We start from the raw sequence: 15,216 nt of genomic DNA, 5'->3' as shown, positions 1-15,216 counted from the left end.
GAGCACTGCCTGTTTGCTCGGCATGTGGACTACAATGGTCAGCAAAGCAGATGCAGACCCTGATGCTCGAGTTTTGTGTCCCAGGGAGGAAGCCCTAATCCAACAATCACACGCACAAATGTGCAGTTTGCCAGCTGCCAGGTCAGGGTGAGAGGGGGATGCTGGGAGGCCTGCCTGATTTGACAGCACTGGTCATTTTTTTTTTTCAAAGATTTTATGTGAGAGTTAGAGTTACAGTGAGAGGGAGAGACAGAAAGGTCTTCCTTCCGTTGGTTCACCCCCCAAATGGCCGCCACGGCCGACGTGCTACGCCGATCTGGCCAGGTGTTTCCTCCTGGTCTCCGTGTGGGTGCAGGGCCCAAGCACTTGGGCCATCCTCCACTGCCTTCCTGTGCCACAGCAGAGAGCTGGACTAGAAGAAGAGCGACTGGGACAGAACCGGCGCCCCAACTGGGACTAGAACCCGGGTACTGGCACCGCAGGCGGAAGATTAGCCTAGTGAGCTGCAGCGCTGGCCCAGCACTTGTCATTTTTGATTGGCCATTGGTGGTGTCACTGATGCTCTGCAGGGGATTCCAGGGGCCAGCAGGCTGAGAACTGGGCTCCGGGGGGAGCACAGGGCAGCCACGGCTGGCGTGCTGCGCTGATCCAAAGCCAGGAGCCAGGTGCTTCCTCCTGGTCTCCCATATGGATGCAGGGCCCAAGGACTTGGGCCATCCTCCACTGCCTTCCCGGGCCACAGCAGAGAGCTGGCCTGGAAGAGGGGCAACCGGGGCAGAATCCAGCACCCCAACCAGGACTAGAACCCGGGGTGCCCTTGCCGCAGGTGGAGGATTAGCTTAGTGAGCCATGGTGCCGGCCAATAACCCTTAGTTTTTCACTTGAATTGTTCTGGGAGCTGGGATGGGAGGAGATCTGAAGCAGTGGGAACAGATACCTGTTCTGGTATGGCACTTGGTGTATCATGGAAAAGTCGAAAGTGATACAAATTTTTTAATGTTTATTACATTTGTGAATAGGTAATATATTCACATGATTAAAAGAAAGGTTTAAGGTGAAGTTTTTCTCTGTGCCCCATTCTGTGCAGTTACTGCCCCCTTCCTTAACAGGCAGCCCCTTCTGCTTGTTCGTTTCATAAGACTCAGTGTCTTTTTTACATTTTTATTTATTTTTTAAATGTATTTGAAGGGCAGAGAGTCAGGGAGAGGCAGAGTGATCCCTCATCCACTGGTTTACTCTCCAAATGCCTGCAACACCCAGATGTGGGCCAGGCTGAAGCCAGGAGCCAGGGGCTCCATCTGGGTCTCCTATGTAGGTGGTAGAGACCCAAGTGCTTGAACCCTCACCTTCTGCTTCCCAGGCTGCACATGAGCAGGAAGCTAGAATGGAGAGGGGAGCTGGAACTTGAACCCAAGCCCTCCAATATGGGCTTGGGTATCCCAAGCACTGGTTAACCATTGTGCCAGACATCCGCCCTGCATTGCTTTGGAAAAGTCAGTAAGTTTAAAGAATAGCTCCTTCCCAGTTTTTACACCCAAAGTAGGATGTTCTAAACACAGCCGTGTGCTTTCCCCTGAACAGTACCGATCAGTAGTGCAAGATCGGCCTCCTGTTTGCTTTTTTTCAAAAACAAGCAAACCTCCTGCAGGGTGGTTGGACCCTAAGACCAGTGTTTGTTTAACCAGTCCTTGCTGGTGGATGCTTGTCTGCTTCCCTCTTTTTCTGCAATCATAAACCATGCTGCAGAGAATAGCCTCATAAATATGTCACCTGTCTTGTTTGCAAGTCCATCCGCCCGCGGGACCAGTTCTCAGAGGAGGGATTACTGGGGTAAAGGGACTGCGTGTTGCAATTCTGACAGCTGTCAGCTGAGTGGCCTCCACAGGGTCCTCCCGCCAGCCGTGTAGGCGGGAGCTGGCTTCTCCAGAGCCTCGGCCACACGGTGGCTGTGAAGCTTTTGTCTCTTGGCCAACTTGCTACCTGAGGAGCATTCTTTGGGTGCAGCGTGCATCTGCATTTTTCTTATGAGGAGTGGAGGATCTTTATGTGTATTTAAGGGTCCTTTATAAATTCCTTTTTAGAAAAGATATATTTTCTTGAAAGGCAGAGTGACAGAGGGAGAGAGATGGATCTTCCATTTACTGATTCACGGCCCAGAGGGCTGCAACAGCGGGGGCATGAGCAGGCTGAAGCCGGGAGCCTGGAGTTCCATTTGGGTCTCCCAAGCGCTTGGGCCGTCCTCTGCTGCCTTCTCAGTCACAGCCGGCTCTTGAACCGTCACTCTGATGCTGGCTGTTAGCACCACAAGCGGTGGCTTAGCGGCTGCACCACAACGCTGGCCCATATATTTCTTTTCTTTACATTGTCCATTCATATCCATGTGTGTTATTGTCCTCTTCTTATCAGTTTATAAGAGCTTGTGTATTTTAGAGAGATTAGCCCTCGATTTGTGATATGGGTTATAAAAATGCTCCTCCCAGATTTTTCTTGCTTATCATTTTTTTCCATATAGAAGTTTTCATTTTTATTCATCAAATGGATCAGTGTTTTTTAAGTTTTTTTTTTTTATTTGAAAGGCAGAATTGAGACAGAGAGAGGGGGAGAGAGAGAGAGAAAAAAAGAGAGATCTAGAGATCTAGAGAGAGAGAGAGTATCTCCCATCTGTTGATTCACTCTCCAAATGGCCACAGTGGCCAAGTCTGAGCCAGGCTGAAGTGAGGAGCCAGGAGTTTCATCCTGGTCTCTACATGGGTGCAGGGGCCCAAGCCCTCGGGCCATCTTCCACTGCTTTCCCAGATGCATTAGCAGGGAGCTGGATGGGAAGTGAAGCACCCGGGACTGGAGCTGGCGCTCACGTGGGCTGCTGGCTTTGCAGGTGGCGGTTTGGCCTGCGGTGCCACGTGCCAGCCCGTTTGCTCTGGAACGGCTTCTGGAACTTGCATCCTGATGGACAGTGTCACCCATGGCTCTACAGGCATTCTACTCTTTTCTTCTGCTTGCTTTGTGTATATTTTTTGTTTTAAATCTTTGAGGGTAGGGATCTGGCTTAATCTTTCTCCTGATGGCCTCCAGTTGGCCCCACACTATTCATTGATTGACTCAGGTCCCCCGGGTTGTCACATTTGTCACATACTCGGTTCCACATTTAACTGGATTTGCTTCTCACCTTCTTCTCTTCTTCTGGGATGTTTGGGCATACGCTAGTGACACTAATTACTGGGGATAGAGAGCGTGTACCTTTTCATAGCTCCCCTTTCTCAGATTTTCTACAGATATTTTTGCTTATTTTTTGGTAAGAACTTCTTCTACTGCTGCCTCTTCTCCTCCCCTACCTTGATTCTGTTGGCATTTTATAGCCCAGTGTTTGGGAATTCAGCTCTGGAAAGAGACCATTTATATTTAAATCCCAGTTGCCATTTTCTCTGTGAGTAGGCACATTCCTTCCTGGTTTTCAGTGTTGTTTCCCCATTATGTGTTCCATAAGGTACTGGGTTATGAGAACAGCACATGGCGAACTTAACTACTGTTTATTTCATTTACTCTGTACGGTAAACATTCTGATGTTATTGTTCCCATAATCATCACTGAAATGGCTCCATGACAGAGTGTCCCCACATCCGGACAGCCGTAGAGGGAAGAGGGCTCTAGCAGCTCGTCTGGGACCATAAGATTGGGAAGGGGTCTCTGCGTGGGCTCTGGCCATCCGTGGGGAGACTCCCGAGTCCTGTGGTTTGATGCTCAATGCAGCTCTACAGGCAGGAGTGCTGGCTACACACGCTGCACCGTTCTAAGTCTCAGCAACAGTCCCCTCTCTCCTGTCTCTTGACCCTCCCTTCTCAGCACCTTTCCCCAGCACCTGCCTTCTGGTGAAAGAGTAGAGAGGCCTGAATAATAGTAAAAAGATGGCACTGAGCCTGGAGCTGTTGCATAGCAGGTAAAGCCATGGCCTGCAGCGTCGGCATCCCATACAGGCTCCTGTTGAGTCCCAGCTGCTCCACTTTTGATGTTGCTCCCTGCTGAAGGACTTGGGAAAGCAGTGGAAGATGGCCCAAGTGCTAGGGCCTCTGCACTCATGTAGAAGACTTGGAGGAAGCTTCTGGTTTTTGGTTTTGACCTGGACCAGCTCTGGTCATTGTGGCCATTTGGGGATTGGACCAGCAGATGGAAGATCTCTCTCTGAAACTCTGCCTTTCAAATAATTAAATCTTTGAGAAGAGAAAGAAGGAAAGAAGGTACTGATAGCAATGTTCTCTGGCCCTTCATGTCCCTCATGCATCCTGCCAACAACTCGGACAGAGCAGCTGGGAAGGGATCTAAATTAATTGGGACCTCCTGCAGTTGTCAGAGGTTTTTGGTCCATGCACAGCTTCCAGCAATTCCTGCTGGGCTGGCGTTCGGCATCCTCTTGCTTTTTGGAAATGTGTGGCCATGAGGGCGAGTCTTAGGCAGGTTCTGCCATGGGAGGCACTGTGGGGTGAGCGGCTGCTAGCGCTTCGTGCTTGTTCCTGCAGCTCACCAGGTTCCGGACGCACCAGGAACAAGATGGCTCCAGTGGAGGAACCGGGTTTTGGGGGCAGCACCTACCTCTCTTCTAGGCTCATCAGGTGACAGCTCCTTATGTGAGGTGGGGATAGGACACACAGGACGGGAGAGGACCAAAGTTCCAGAGCTCTGCTGGGTGTCTGAGTTTCCCGAGTCTTGTTTGTACAAAGGATGCTGGGCAGTCTTTGTAGCCAGCCGTGTTTCTTACACCTGCCGCGTACCCCTGACATGTTTGCCCCTGATTTCTATTAGGTTGGGCTACAGACTTTGTGGCTGATTTGGGCGATGAACCTGAGAGGACTGAGAGACTCCATTTTCTCCTGCGTGCAGGGGGCCTGCGTCTCCATTGTTCTTGGTTCTGGGGTGAGTGGGGGCTGGTAGCCTTTCCTCCCTACCTCCACTGCCCCCCTGCTTGGTAGTATGACTGGGAGGGTCCACGGCTGCTGGGACTTGGTAGGTGACTGTCTAATCCTGGGCTCAGTATTAGGGGCGCAGGGGCTGGCAGCTCTGAGCCACACCCCGAATCAGCTTTCTCAGTGGTGGAAGTTACTTTGGTCTCTCCTCCTTCTCACTCCTCTCCAGTTTTCTTTTTTTAACTTTTATTTAATAAATATAAATTTCCAAAGTACAACTTTTGGATTATAGCGGCTCCCCCCCCGCCCCATAACCTCCTTCCCTCCTCTCCACTTCTCTTGGGACGAGGTTTGGAAGAGGGGTCATTTGCTGGGCTTCACCCACCCCTGCCCCACTGCACTGAGGGGTGGGTGCTGGTCTGTGGTGTCCTCTGCCCCCTCCGCCCCAGCTGCCTCAGGTGAGGCTTGGGTGCCCTCAGGGCTGTGAAACCCTTTTGGAAGAGAGTCTGCTACAGGTGAGAGAGAACGAAGGATGTGGAGAAAGATTGCAAGATAAAAATACTGAAAGCCCAGAGAAATTTGCTTTTCTGATAAAGAATGAGCATTTTTGTCTCGATATATCATGGACTGTATTATTCTGAACAAAACATTCACTGCTTACCTTTTTTTTTTTTAAAGATTTATTTATTTGAAAGTCAGAGTTACACAGAGAGAGGAGAGGCAGAGAGAGATAGAGATAGAAGGAGAGAGGTCTTCTATCTGATGGTTTACTCCCCAGTTGGCCACAATGGCTGGAGATGTGCTGATCCAAAGCCAGGAGCCAGGAGCTTCTTCCAGGTCCCCCACATGGGTGCAGGGACCCAAGGACCTAAGGACCTGGGCCATCCTCTACTGCTTTCCCAGGCCATAGCAGAGAGCTGGATTAGAAGAGGAGCAGCCAGGACTAGAACCGGCGCCCATATGGCATGCCGGCGCTTTAGGCCAGGGCATTAACCCACTGTGCCACAGCGCTGGCCCCACTGCTTACCTTACAGTTGAATTGGATGCCCTGTATTTTCATTTGCTGACTGCAGTTTTATGGAGCCTCTCCCAGCCACTTGACAGATGCTGTGCTTTCAGGGCCTGCATCCAGACGTGGCTGGATCCCAGGCCTGCATCTGACTGGGGTCTCGTTAGCCACAGTCACATGTCCCAGGCGCAAAGGACCGTGGTGAGGGGCCAAGAGCAATCAGATCCACCTCCTGGGGCTCGGCTGCGCTCCAGGAGCCTGGTGCAGAGAGGAGGACCCCTGGAACCCTAGGCGTCTCAGAAGGAAGGGGGAGGTGAGGGGTGGGCCCGTGGTAGGGGTGGTGAGTGAGCCCTGAGCCAGAGCTGACAGCACCCGCTTTTTTTTTTTTTTTTTTTGGACAGGCAGAGTGGACAGTGAGAGAGAGAGACAGAGAGAAAGGTCTTCCTTTTGCTGTTGGTTCACCCTCCAATGGCCACCGCGGCTGGCGTGCTGCAGCTGGCGCACCGCGCTGATCCGATGGCAGGAGCCAGGTACTTATCCTAGTCTCCCATGTGGGTGCAGGGCCCAAGCACTTGGGCCATCCTCCACTGCACTCCTGGGCCACAGCAAAGAGCTGGACTGGAAGAGGAGCAATCGGGACAGAATCTGGCACCCCGACTGGGACTAGAACCTGGGGTGCCAGCGCCGCAGGTGGAGGATTAGCCTATTGAGCCACAGCGCCGGCCCTGTCTCTCTGATCTTTCCTGGGGTGCTAGTGTCAGCTCCAGGGGCATGGCCACCAGCAGGTGTTCCTCCAGCTCTCCCTGTGCTCAGCCTCATGTTCTCGTGTCCCTTGTCTGCCCCAGCAACAAGTGTCCACTGATCTGGAGGCACCTCCCTGATGGACCTGCCCCATGTCCCCATGGAAGCAGGCTCAGGAGCTCTGCAAGTCCCCATTGCATCTGTGACAGTCCCTGTGGTCCTTCCCCCCTCCCTCCCAGACTGAGCACCAGGTTCTTCCCTGGTCGTGCACAGAGCCTGGTGCACAGCAGGACATATGCCTAGCCGGTAAACGAGTTCTCCCGAGTAAGCAGACGGCAGGAACCCCGGGCTGGCTAGGGGTTAGCCTGCTGCCAGGCCACAGCTCCAGCCAGACTGTCTCAACAGGCTGGCGAGAAAGCAGGTACAGCCCTCTGGGGGCCTGAGGGGTCAGGTGGGGTCGAACGCCCCTCTGGATTCATTGCCAGAAGCCCTGCAGTGAAGGTTCCCAAAGGGAAGGCAGGGGAGGGCCTCAGGAGGAGGGGCTGGAAGGTTCCGGTGGAGGCCACCTGGGCCTGGGCGCGCTGGGAGTCGGGCCTGCTTGGGAGGTGCCTGCCTCCTGGGCAGGAGGAGCTGGCATTTGACGTGGCCTCTCTGGCAGTGCCTGGACCTCACTGGTCCAGTAGAGCTCTTGCTCCCCGCCTCATAGAGCTTGCAGCCTCACCTCCCTGGGCCTGGCTGGTGCTGATGTGGGTGTGGGGGGCAGTGAGGCATCGAGGCAACTCCTCCACCCCTAGAACCTCTTTAGGGCAGAGCTGGGAGTGTGAGCCGCCGTGACAGACTCCAGCCTGCGGCAGTGTGGTGAGTACTTCCTCTGCCAGGCTCTCGCGAGGTGGGGTGCAGCACCCACACTCATTCCGTACCCGGGGCCAAGGCCGGCCCAGGTGCCCAGGTGTTGTAGGTGATGGTCTCTTTAACCTCAGAGTGTCTGCTTCACATCCTCTCCCGCTTTGCAGATGCAGAACCTGAGCTGCTGAGAGGTGCAGTTGCCCGACAGGTGCACAGGAAGTGAGCAGCTGCAAGGCCTCTCTGCCTCATGTCCACATCTGTCTCACTGTCCCTGCAGGAAGAGATGAGCCCCGCCCCCAAAGGATGGCAAAGGGTCTCCCTGTGAAGCCCAGACCCCTAAGCTGGCGGCGGGGCCTCGAGACTCTCAGCCCACTCTGCTTCTGCCCTCCTCACGCTCTTTCTCGGCCAGGATTGTTGCTCTGGTGGAGGGAGGGAGGCAGAGGCGGGGAATGGAGCTAAGAGCTATCAGGGACCCAGAATGGAACCCATCCGACTGTCCTGTTGCCTGTTCAGTCAGGAGGCCTCTTCTCGCTGGGGAGGGCAGGTGTGTACTCCCAGGGGACCCCCGGCATCCTGCTCGCCATGGCTGCCAGGGCTTGTTCCGCTGCCAGCTGCGCTTGGGGAGCCGTGGCGTCCCTCGTCCTCCCAGCTCCCAGGGAAGGCTGTGCTCAGTGTGGAAGGAACTCCTGCCACGTGCATGAGGCCTTGGAGCTGGCTGGGGTCCTGAGGACAAACCCAGGAGGTGTAAGTGCTGTCCAAGCTCCTCTACGGCTGGTGACTCACACAGTGCAGACCGAGGCCCTGCTGTGCTGGGCGTTCGTTCTTCAGTTGCTAGATTGTGAAGCAGCCTGGAGGGTTCTGGGGTAGAGACTGGGCCACGGAGCACTCTAGGGGCTGTATCACTAGGTATCCCACCTGTGATCACTCAGTTGGCTGTCTGGATGTCCTGACAACATGGTGGTCTGGGGGTCTGCAGGAAGTGGCAGCCCACCGGTTCTGCGTCGGGCAGGCTGTTTCGTCATTGGCCGGCACGTGTCCTGATTCTTTTCCCGTTTGGCTCCCCGAGGGCCTGGTGATGGGATGGAAGACATCTGAATAAACTGTCAGATGCACCACGACTAAGCTTGGAACTTAGTGCCAAGTGTCTCACGGATGTGAGCCTTGGGTGGCAGGGCTGGAGCGCCAGGGCGCTGGAGGCAGGAGGCCAGGTGCAGGGAGTCCACTGACAGCTTCATCGAGTTCTGGAAGTGCTGGTGCTGGGCGGGGGAGGGGGTGTCTCATGGGCTCGTAGCACCCCACTGCTGGCTGTTTGGTGCAGGGGTGGTGGGAGCAGGGTGTCGGGCAGCACGGGCCACAGCTCTCTTCCTTTTCAGTCAGCTTCGGCTGCCCCCAGGTTTTGTTATTGTCGCATTTGGACATCTCAGGAAGCCCTACATCTTGGTTTGTGTCTTGCCTGTGGAGCCTTGCAGGGTAATGCTTGCTTCAAGCCCGTGTACCCTCCATTTGGAGCATGCTCAGGGCGTGTTTCATTACCGCCCCCCATCCCCCCAGTTCCTTTTCCCCTTCCACCTCCTACCTTTGTTCGTCTCAGGGGAGAAAGTTCTCAGTATCATCAACTGTTCTTCCTGTGGCTTCACGTGTCATCCTGTTGATCAGTGGACTTGAGATTTATTTATCACCTGGTGGTTACTCTTTTAAAATCTGGTACAGTAGGGGAGGTGGCTGATAACTTCTGGTGAACTCGAATTCAGTGCCACAACCTTCATGACCATTTTCTCTTGGAGTCTCATCCGCATCCTTTGACGTCCACACTGCCTCTTAGCTTATAGATGGGGAGAGTGAGATTGGTGAAGGTGTAGGCATTCCACCCTCCCCCTAGCTCACAAGAAGTGAGGGGTCAAGCTGGGATTGGGAATCTTGGCTCTTAAGCCCCTCTTGTCCTGCTGCTCCACAGGTGGCCTGCAGACCCACAGTGTGGGCAGGTGCTGGGGCCTCTTGAGAACTGTTGACTCCCAGGCGCCTACCCAGACCAGCTGGGTCAGGATGCCAGGTGAGTCACGTGACGTTGGTTGGGGAGATGCTCCCGCGGAAGGCTGGGACCCCTTTCTTCCACTGAGGCTGCTCCGGAGCCTGTTGGACTTTGGTGGTCATGGTCCCCTGCAGACCTTCGCTGATGTTCTCTGCTTCATGGTTGTGCTGTGCAGGCTCTTCCCCCGTGAGACACATTTTATCAGAATGGCGGTATGGTGGCCGATTTTGCGTCATTGGCTGGGTTGTGGTACCCAGATAATTTGGTCAAACCTTATGCTGGATATTTCTGTGAAGCATTTTTTAAAGATGACTTTGACATCTGAATCAGTACAATTTGAATAAATCAGCTTACTCTTTAAGCTGAAGGAGGCTAAAGGCAGAGGGGGAGCCTGACCGAGTGTTTCATCAAGAGACGGTGGTATTTCTGCAGAGAAACAGAGGGTGTTCCTCGTAACATAGCTCACGCTGGTCTCGGCTTTGCACGGCATGGGCAGTGGTGAGTGCCTGGGCCCAGATATTGTCTGTACAGTCATGCTGCATGTGCCCAAACTCATGTCACTGGCCCCATGGCTCTGGCTCCTCCTGGCACCTGTCTCCCTGGGGACCAAGCTCTGGGGCCATGACTCTGCCTCCGGGTCCGGAGAAGCTGTGAGTCATAGGAGTGCACAGATCAGACTGGTTAAGAGAGAGCAGAGCTGGAGCAAACCAAAAAGGCCTTTCAGCAATTTGCTGTCGTGGGTCAGGTCGTGCTGTTATTTATTTCTTTACTTATTGAACCCTGACAGACTGGGCTTTGTGGTTCTGTAAGTCATTATTTTTCACCAAGTTTAGATTTTTTCCACAAAAAGTATACTTTTGTCCTAATCTCACTCTCTTTTCTAGTTCTCAAATTACAGCTGTGCAAAATCATTGGGTATTTTCCTACTAGTCTTGGCTGCTCTGTTTATTTTTCTTAACTCTCCTTTCTTTCCTTCAGATTAATATTTTGATAAATCTTTCAGTTTACTGATTTTTTCTGCTCTCTCCTTTGGATGTTACTGTCATCTAGAGAGATTTTTACTTTGGCATTTGTATTTTTCACTTCCGATTTTTTAAAAAAATACTTTTCATTTTTCCTGTTGAGACCCCCATCTCGTCATTTATTGGGATGATGTTTTCCTTTAATCCTCGAATGCCAGGGTCTCATCTGGATGCAGAGCGTGGCAGTGAGGTGTCAGGGGTTCTCAGTCCTCTGGATGGGACAGCAACCCAGTCACCTTCAGCCCCTGGCTTCTCTGTAACAATCTGGAAGGGCCTAGAGAGACACACCTGGGCCTAGACTACGCCCTCACTCTGGGACGTCTGTGGTGCAAGTCTTCTGTCCTCAACTTTGCAAAGGTTGTCTACTGCGCGGGGCTTTGCCCTGCAGGTCTCAGCTGCTTCTGCTGCCGGGCTGCCCTTAGACTCATGTTCAGGGCAGATTTCCCTAGGAAGGGAGGAGGAGTGACTCACAAACTATCCCTGTTGTTCCTCTGACGTCACCCCCAAGAATGCTTCACCTTTCCTTTCCAGTCTCAGGACACATGGCCAAATCACTTCTCTGGCTTTCTTGGTCCTCACAGCATGGCGCCTGGCCTTTCTGTCCAGCTGCTTGGTCACAGGAGCCTTTATTCATCGTGAGTGGTAACAGTTACTGAGCACTGACTAGGTGCCAGGCGTTGTGACAGATGCTACACTTTCCTTCTCATGCTCCCATCAGCCTCCTGGGGGAAGTGTTCACATAACCCCCATTTACATGGAAGGGGGGTGGCATAGAGGGCTGAAAGCATTTATTGTGGTCATGAGTTAGGAAATGGCACAGTTTGAGACTTGAACTTGGCACTGCTGGAGATCACCCCGTGCTCCTAAGCATCGTGCTCTCCTGTTCCTGTGCGCCTCACCTCAGCCAGACTTCTTGGCCAGAGAGGGATTTAGCCACGTTACACACAGAAACAGATGGCTAGGAAGCGTGGATCCCTAGGAACCAATCTGCCATTGATTGCCCGTATTTCTGCAAGTGTCCACCCCAATGTAAACTTCAACTTGTATCCCAGAGCCGTTCCTCTATGCTTGTGCATGCCCCAGACCTTCTTCTCTTTTCCCATCCTGGGAGCCTTTGGTGTAGCTGTTTCCAGCACCATCTCTCTCTGTGCACAGTAGTGTCTTAGAGACCCTGGAGATGACTTGGGAATAATTTTGGGGAAATAAGTATTCTGGCCTCTCTCTCCTCCAACCTTCTGGTTTCTGTTAGCCCCTCTTGTTGGCTGCAACCATCAGGAAGGCAGACACCATGGAAAGGTTGCTCATGCAGGTTGTGGAGCTGGGCCTCCCAGGACACAGAGCCCAGCCTGAAAGGGTGAAGAAAAGATCTGGGAGGGAGCCTGTGCCGCATATGAGGGGGCTTCAAAAAGTTCATGGAAAATACGTATTATGAAAAACTGTGCATGAATTTCATGGTTTTCTTTTTAAACAACATTATCTTTCAATCCCATTTTCCATGAACTTTTGAGGCCCCCTTGTACTTTTTTTTTGTGTGCTGCTTTATTATTTTGACTAAACCATGTGAATGTGTTACATAATTATCAAAATACTACATTTTTTTTCTTTTTTTGATTTTTTTTTATTTAGTAAATATAAATTACCAAAGTACAGTTTATGGATTACATTGGCTTTCCCCCCCTACATGATATTTTTCCCTTTGGGACTGGCTTAATTCACTAAGCATAATGTTTTCCAGATTCCTCCATCTTGTTGCAAATGACCAGGTTTCATTGTTTTTGACTGCTATAGAGTATTCTATAGAGTACATGTCCCATAATTTCTTTATCCAGTCTACTGTTGATGGGCATTTGTGAATTGAGCTGCAATACACATTAAGGTGCAGGCAGCTTTTGTGTTTGCCATTTTAATTTCCTTTGGGTAAATTCCAAGGAGTGGGATGGCTGGGTTGAACGGTAGGGTTATCTTCAGGTTTCTGAGGAATCTCCAGACTGTCTTCCATAGTGGCTTGACCAGTTTGCATTCCCACCAACAGTGGGTTAGTGTCCCTTTTTCCCCACATCCTCGCCATCATCTGTTGTTGGTAGATTTCTGAATGTGAGCCATTCTCACTGGGGTGAGGTAAAACCTCATTGTGGTGTTGATTTGCATGTCCCTGATTGCTAGTGATCTTGAACATTTTTTCATGTGCCTGTTGGCCATTTGGATTTCCTCTTTTGAAAAATGTCTATTGAGGTCCTTGGCCCATCTCTTAAGTGGGTTGTTTGTTTTGTTGTTGTGGAGTTTCTTGATTTCTTTGTAGATTCTGGTTATCAACCCTTTATCTGTTGCATAGTTTACAAATATATTTTCCCATTCTGTTGGTTGCCTCTTCACTTTCCTGACTGTTGCTTTTGCAGAACAGAAACTTCTCAATTTGATGCAATCCCAAATGTTAATTTTGGCTTTGACTGCCTATGCTTCTGGGGTCTTTTCCAAGAAGTCTTTGCCAGTACCTATAACTTGCAGGGTTTCTCCAATGTTCTCTAATAATTTGATGATGTCGGGTCATAGATTTAAGTCTTTAATCCATGTTGAGTGAATTTTTGTGTAAGGTGAAAGGTAGGGGTCTTGCTTCATGATTCTGCACGTGGAAATCCAATTTTCCCAGCACCATTTATTGAATAGCCTGTCCTTACTCCAGGGATTGGTTTTGGATCCTTGATCAAATATGAGTTGGCTGTAGATGTTTGGATTGATTTCTGGTGTTTCAATTCTGTTCCATTGGTCTATCCATCTGTTTCTGTACCAGTACCATGCTGTTTTGATTACAACTGCCCTGTAGTATGTCCTGAAATCTGGTATTGTGATGCCTCCAGCTTTGTTTTTGTTGTACAAGATTGCTTTAGCTATTCGAGGTCTCTTGTGCCTCCATATGAATTTCAGCATCATTTTTTCTAGATCTGAGAAGAATGTCTTTGGTATCCTGATTAGAATTGCATTGAATCTATAAATTGCTTTTGAGAGAATGGACATTTTGATGATGTTGATTCTTCCAATCCATGAGCATGGAAGATTTTTCCATTTTTTGGTGTCCTCTTCTATTTCTTTCTTTAAGGTTTTGTAATTTTCATCGTAGAGATCTTTAATGTCCTTGGTTAAGTTTATTCCAAGGTATTTGATTGTTTTTGTAGCTATTGTGAATGGGATTGATCTTAGAAGTTCTTTTCAGCCACAGCATTACCTGTGTCATGATGGCATAGTAATGGAAATAGATAAACTATATTGAGCTCTTCCATGATCTGGAGATGATGTTAGGTGCCCCACAAAGCAGTACTTGGATGCCACCTTAGCACAATCCTATGATGTAGTTCTAGGAGGAACCAGAAACTTTGAAGGACTGAGTATTTGTGCAGGACCTCACAGCTGGGACACAGCAGGGTGAGGATTCCTCGTGTAGGTGCTAACAGTAGGGTTGGTGTGCAATTGTGTGCATTGTTCATGCTCAGGATGATTTGGGCCTCTTGTCTGGAACATGCGAGGGACTCAGTATCCTTTCCTGGAGCTCTGTAGGACCCAGGACTCATCTTTGATATGCTGAATCTTCAGGAAGCCGGAGCAGAGTGCTGGAAGGCCATTTAAGCCCCATAACAAGCCAGCAAGGAGGCTGGGGACCAAGAACACAACGTGAGACTTACTGCTCAAGCTCTGCTGAAACTCCCCTTGCCTGCTTCTCACGTGCCCAGGAGAACGAATTAGAGGGTGAGTAGAGTCGATATCCTACATGGTAGGAGAGGGGACCCTATTCCTCCAAAGAACAAGCACTCTTCCCAGAAGCACAGCCCTGTGGCTGTTCTGAGCTTGCGGTCTGGCCCATTTCAGGGGAGCAGGGTGTGGCCCCCCAAATCCCAGTTCACATCCTTCTCTACTGGGTGTGGTGTGCCCTGGGAGACGGCCAGGTACTCGTTCAGCTACGTGTAATATGTGAGGCCTGCACAGAGCTGTTTTTGTTGCACTTGGTCTTCACAACAACCTCCTGTGGACAGAACTCACGTCATCCTCATCACTGGCTGAAGAGGAAGCCGAGGCTCAGAGGTGTCGCGTCACCCGTCCAACATCACAAAGGCAGGATGAGGCTGGTGGTTTATTCCACAGTCAGCTGCAGGCCCTTTGTCGGGGCACTGGGGATGAAAAGACAAGAAAGCACTTGGACAGATGTGGGGCCTGGACACACAGGGCAGAATGGATACACTCACCCATCTCTGCCTGGCTCAAAGCCACGAGCCATCTTCTGAGTGCCAGCTCTGTGCAAGGTGCTCTGGTATGTGTGTGAGAAAGAGTGGTGCCTGCTCCACTCCATCACTCCTGCCCTAACAGAGCTTCCAGTTTCCTTGCAACGATGAGTACCCTGCATGAAAGAGTAACCTGTAGCATTAGGCCAAATACCGCAGGGAAAGGTACAACATTCAAGACACCAGTTGGCTCTGCTGCCGGTGGTCTTCAGAGTGTCAGAAAGGAGGTGGGCTTTACAGGAAGAGTGATCTGTGTCACTAAGTGCTTAAAGGAATGGCATTGAAGGGAGAGGAACAGCATCGCAGCTTGTGGGCAAGAGAGCAGGAGGCCAGACCAGGCAGCCGAAAGGGCAAGCACAGGTCTTCAGGTAAGAGAAGCGAGAGATACGCTGAGTTACAGAGGGAG

At 51.2% G+C, this 15,216-nt stretch overlaps 1 long non-coding RNA gene across 9 annotated transcripts in view; it reads left to right on the top strand.

The window, feature by feature from the left end:
* LOC149121922 (uncharacterized) overlaps positions 1-15,216 on the top strand; it is a 90,427-nt gene that overhangs the window by 17,540 nt on the left and 57,671 nt on the right. For 6 of the 9 annotated variants that reach the window (XR_016221552.1, XR_016221551.1, XR_016221549.1 and 3 more), the window contains one exon: positions 14,128-14,280. The exons of the other annotated variants lie outside the window; for them this stretch is intronic. This is a non-coding gene — a long non-coding RNA (uncharacterized LOC149121922). The remainder of the gene's footprint in view (positions 1-14,127; positions 14,281-15,216) is intronic. 9 annotated transcript variants of the gene reach the window in all.

This window comes from Oryctolagus cuniculus, chromosome 15 (assembly GCF_051225735.1).
Source record: "Oryctolagus cuniculus isolate XC-2025 breed Fujian yellow rabbit chromosome 15, ASM5122573v1, whole genome shotgun sequence".
Taxonomy (NCBI): domain Eukaryota; kingdom Metazoa; phylum Chordata; class Mammalia; order Lagomorpha; family Leporidae; genus Oryctolagus; species Oryctolagus cuniculus.
The sequence above is the reverse complement of the archived record's forward strand: the minus strand, read 5'-3'. Positions and strand labels throughout refer to the sequence as shown.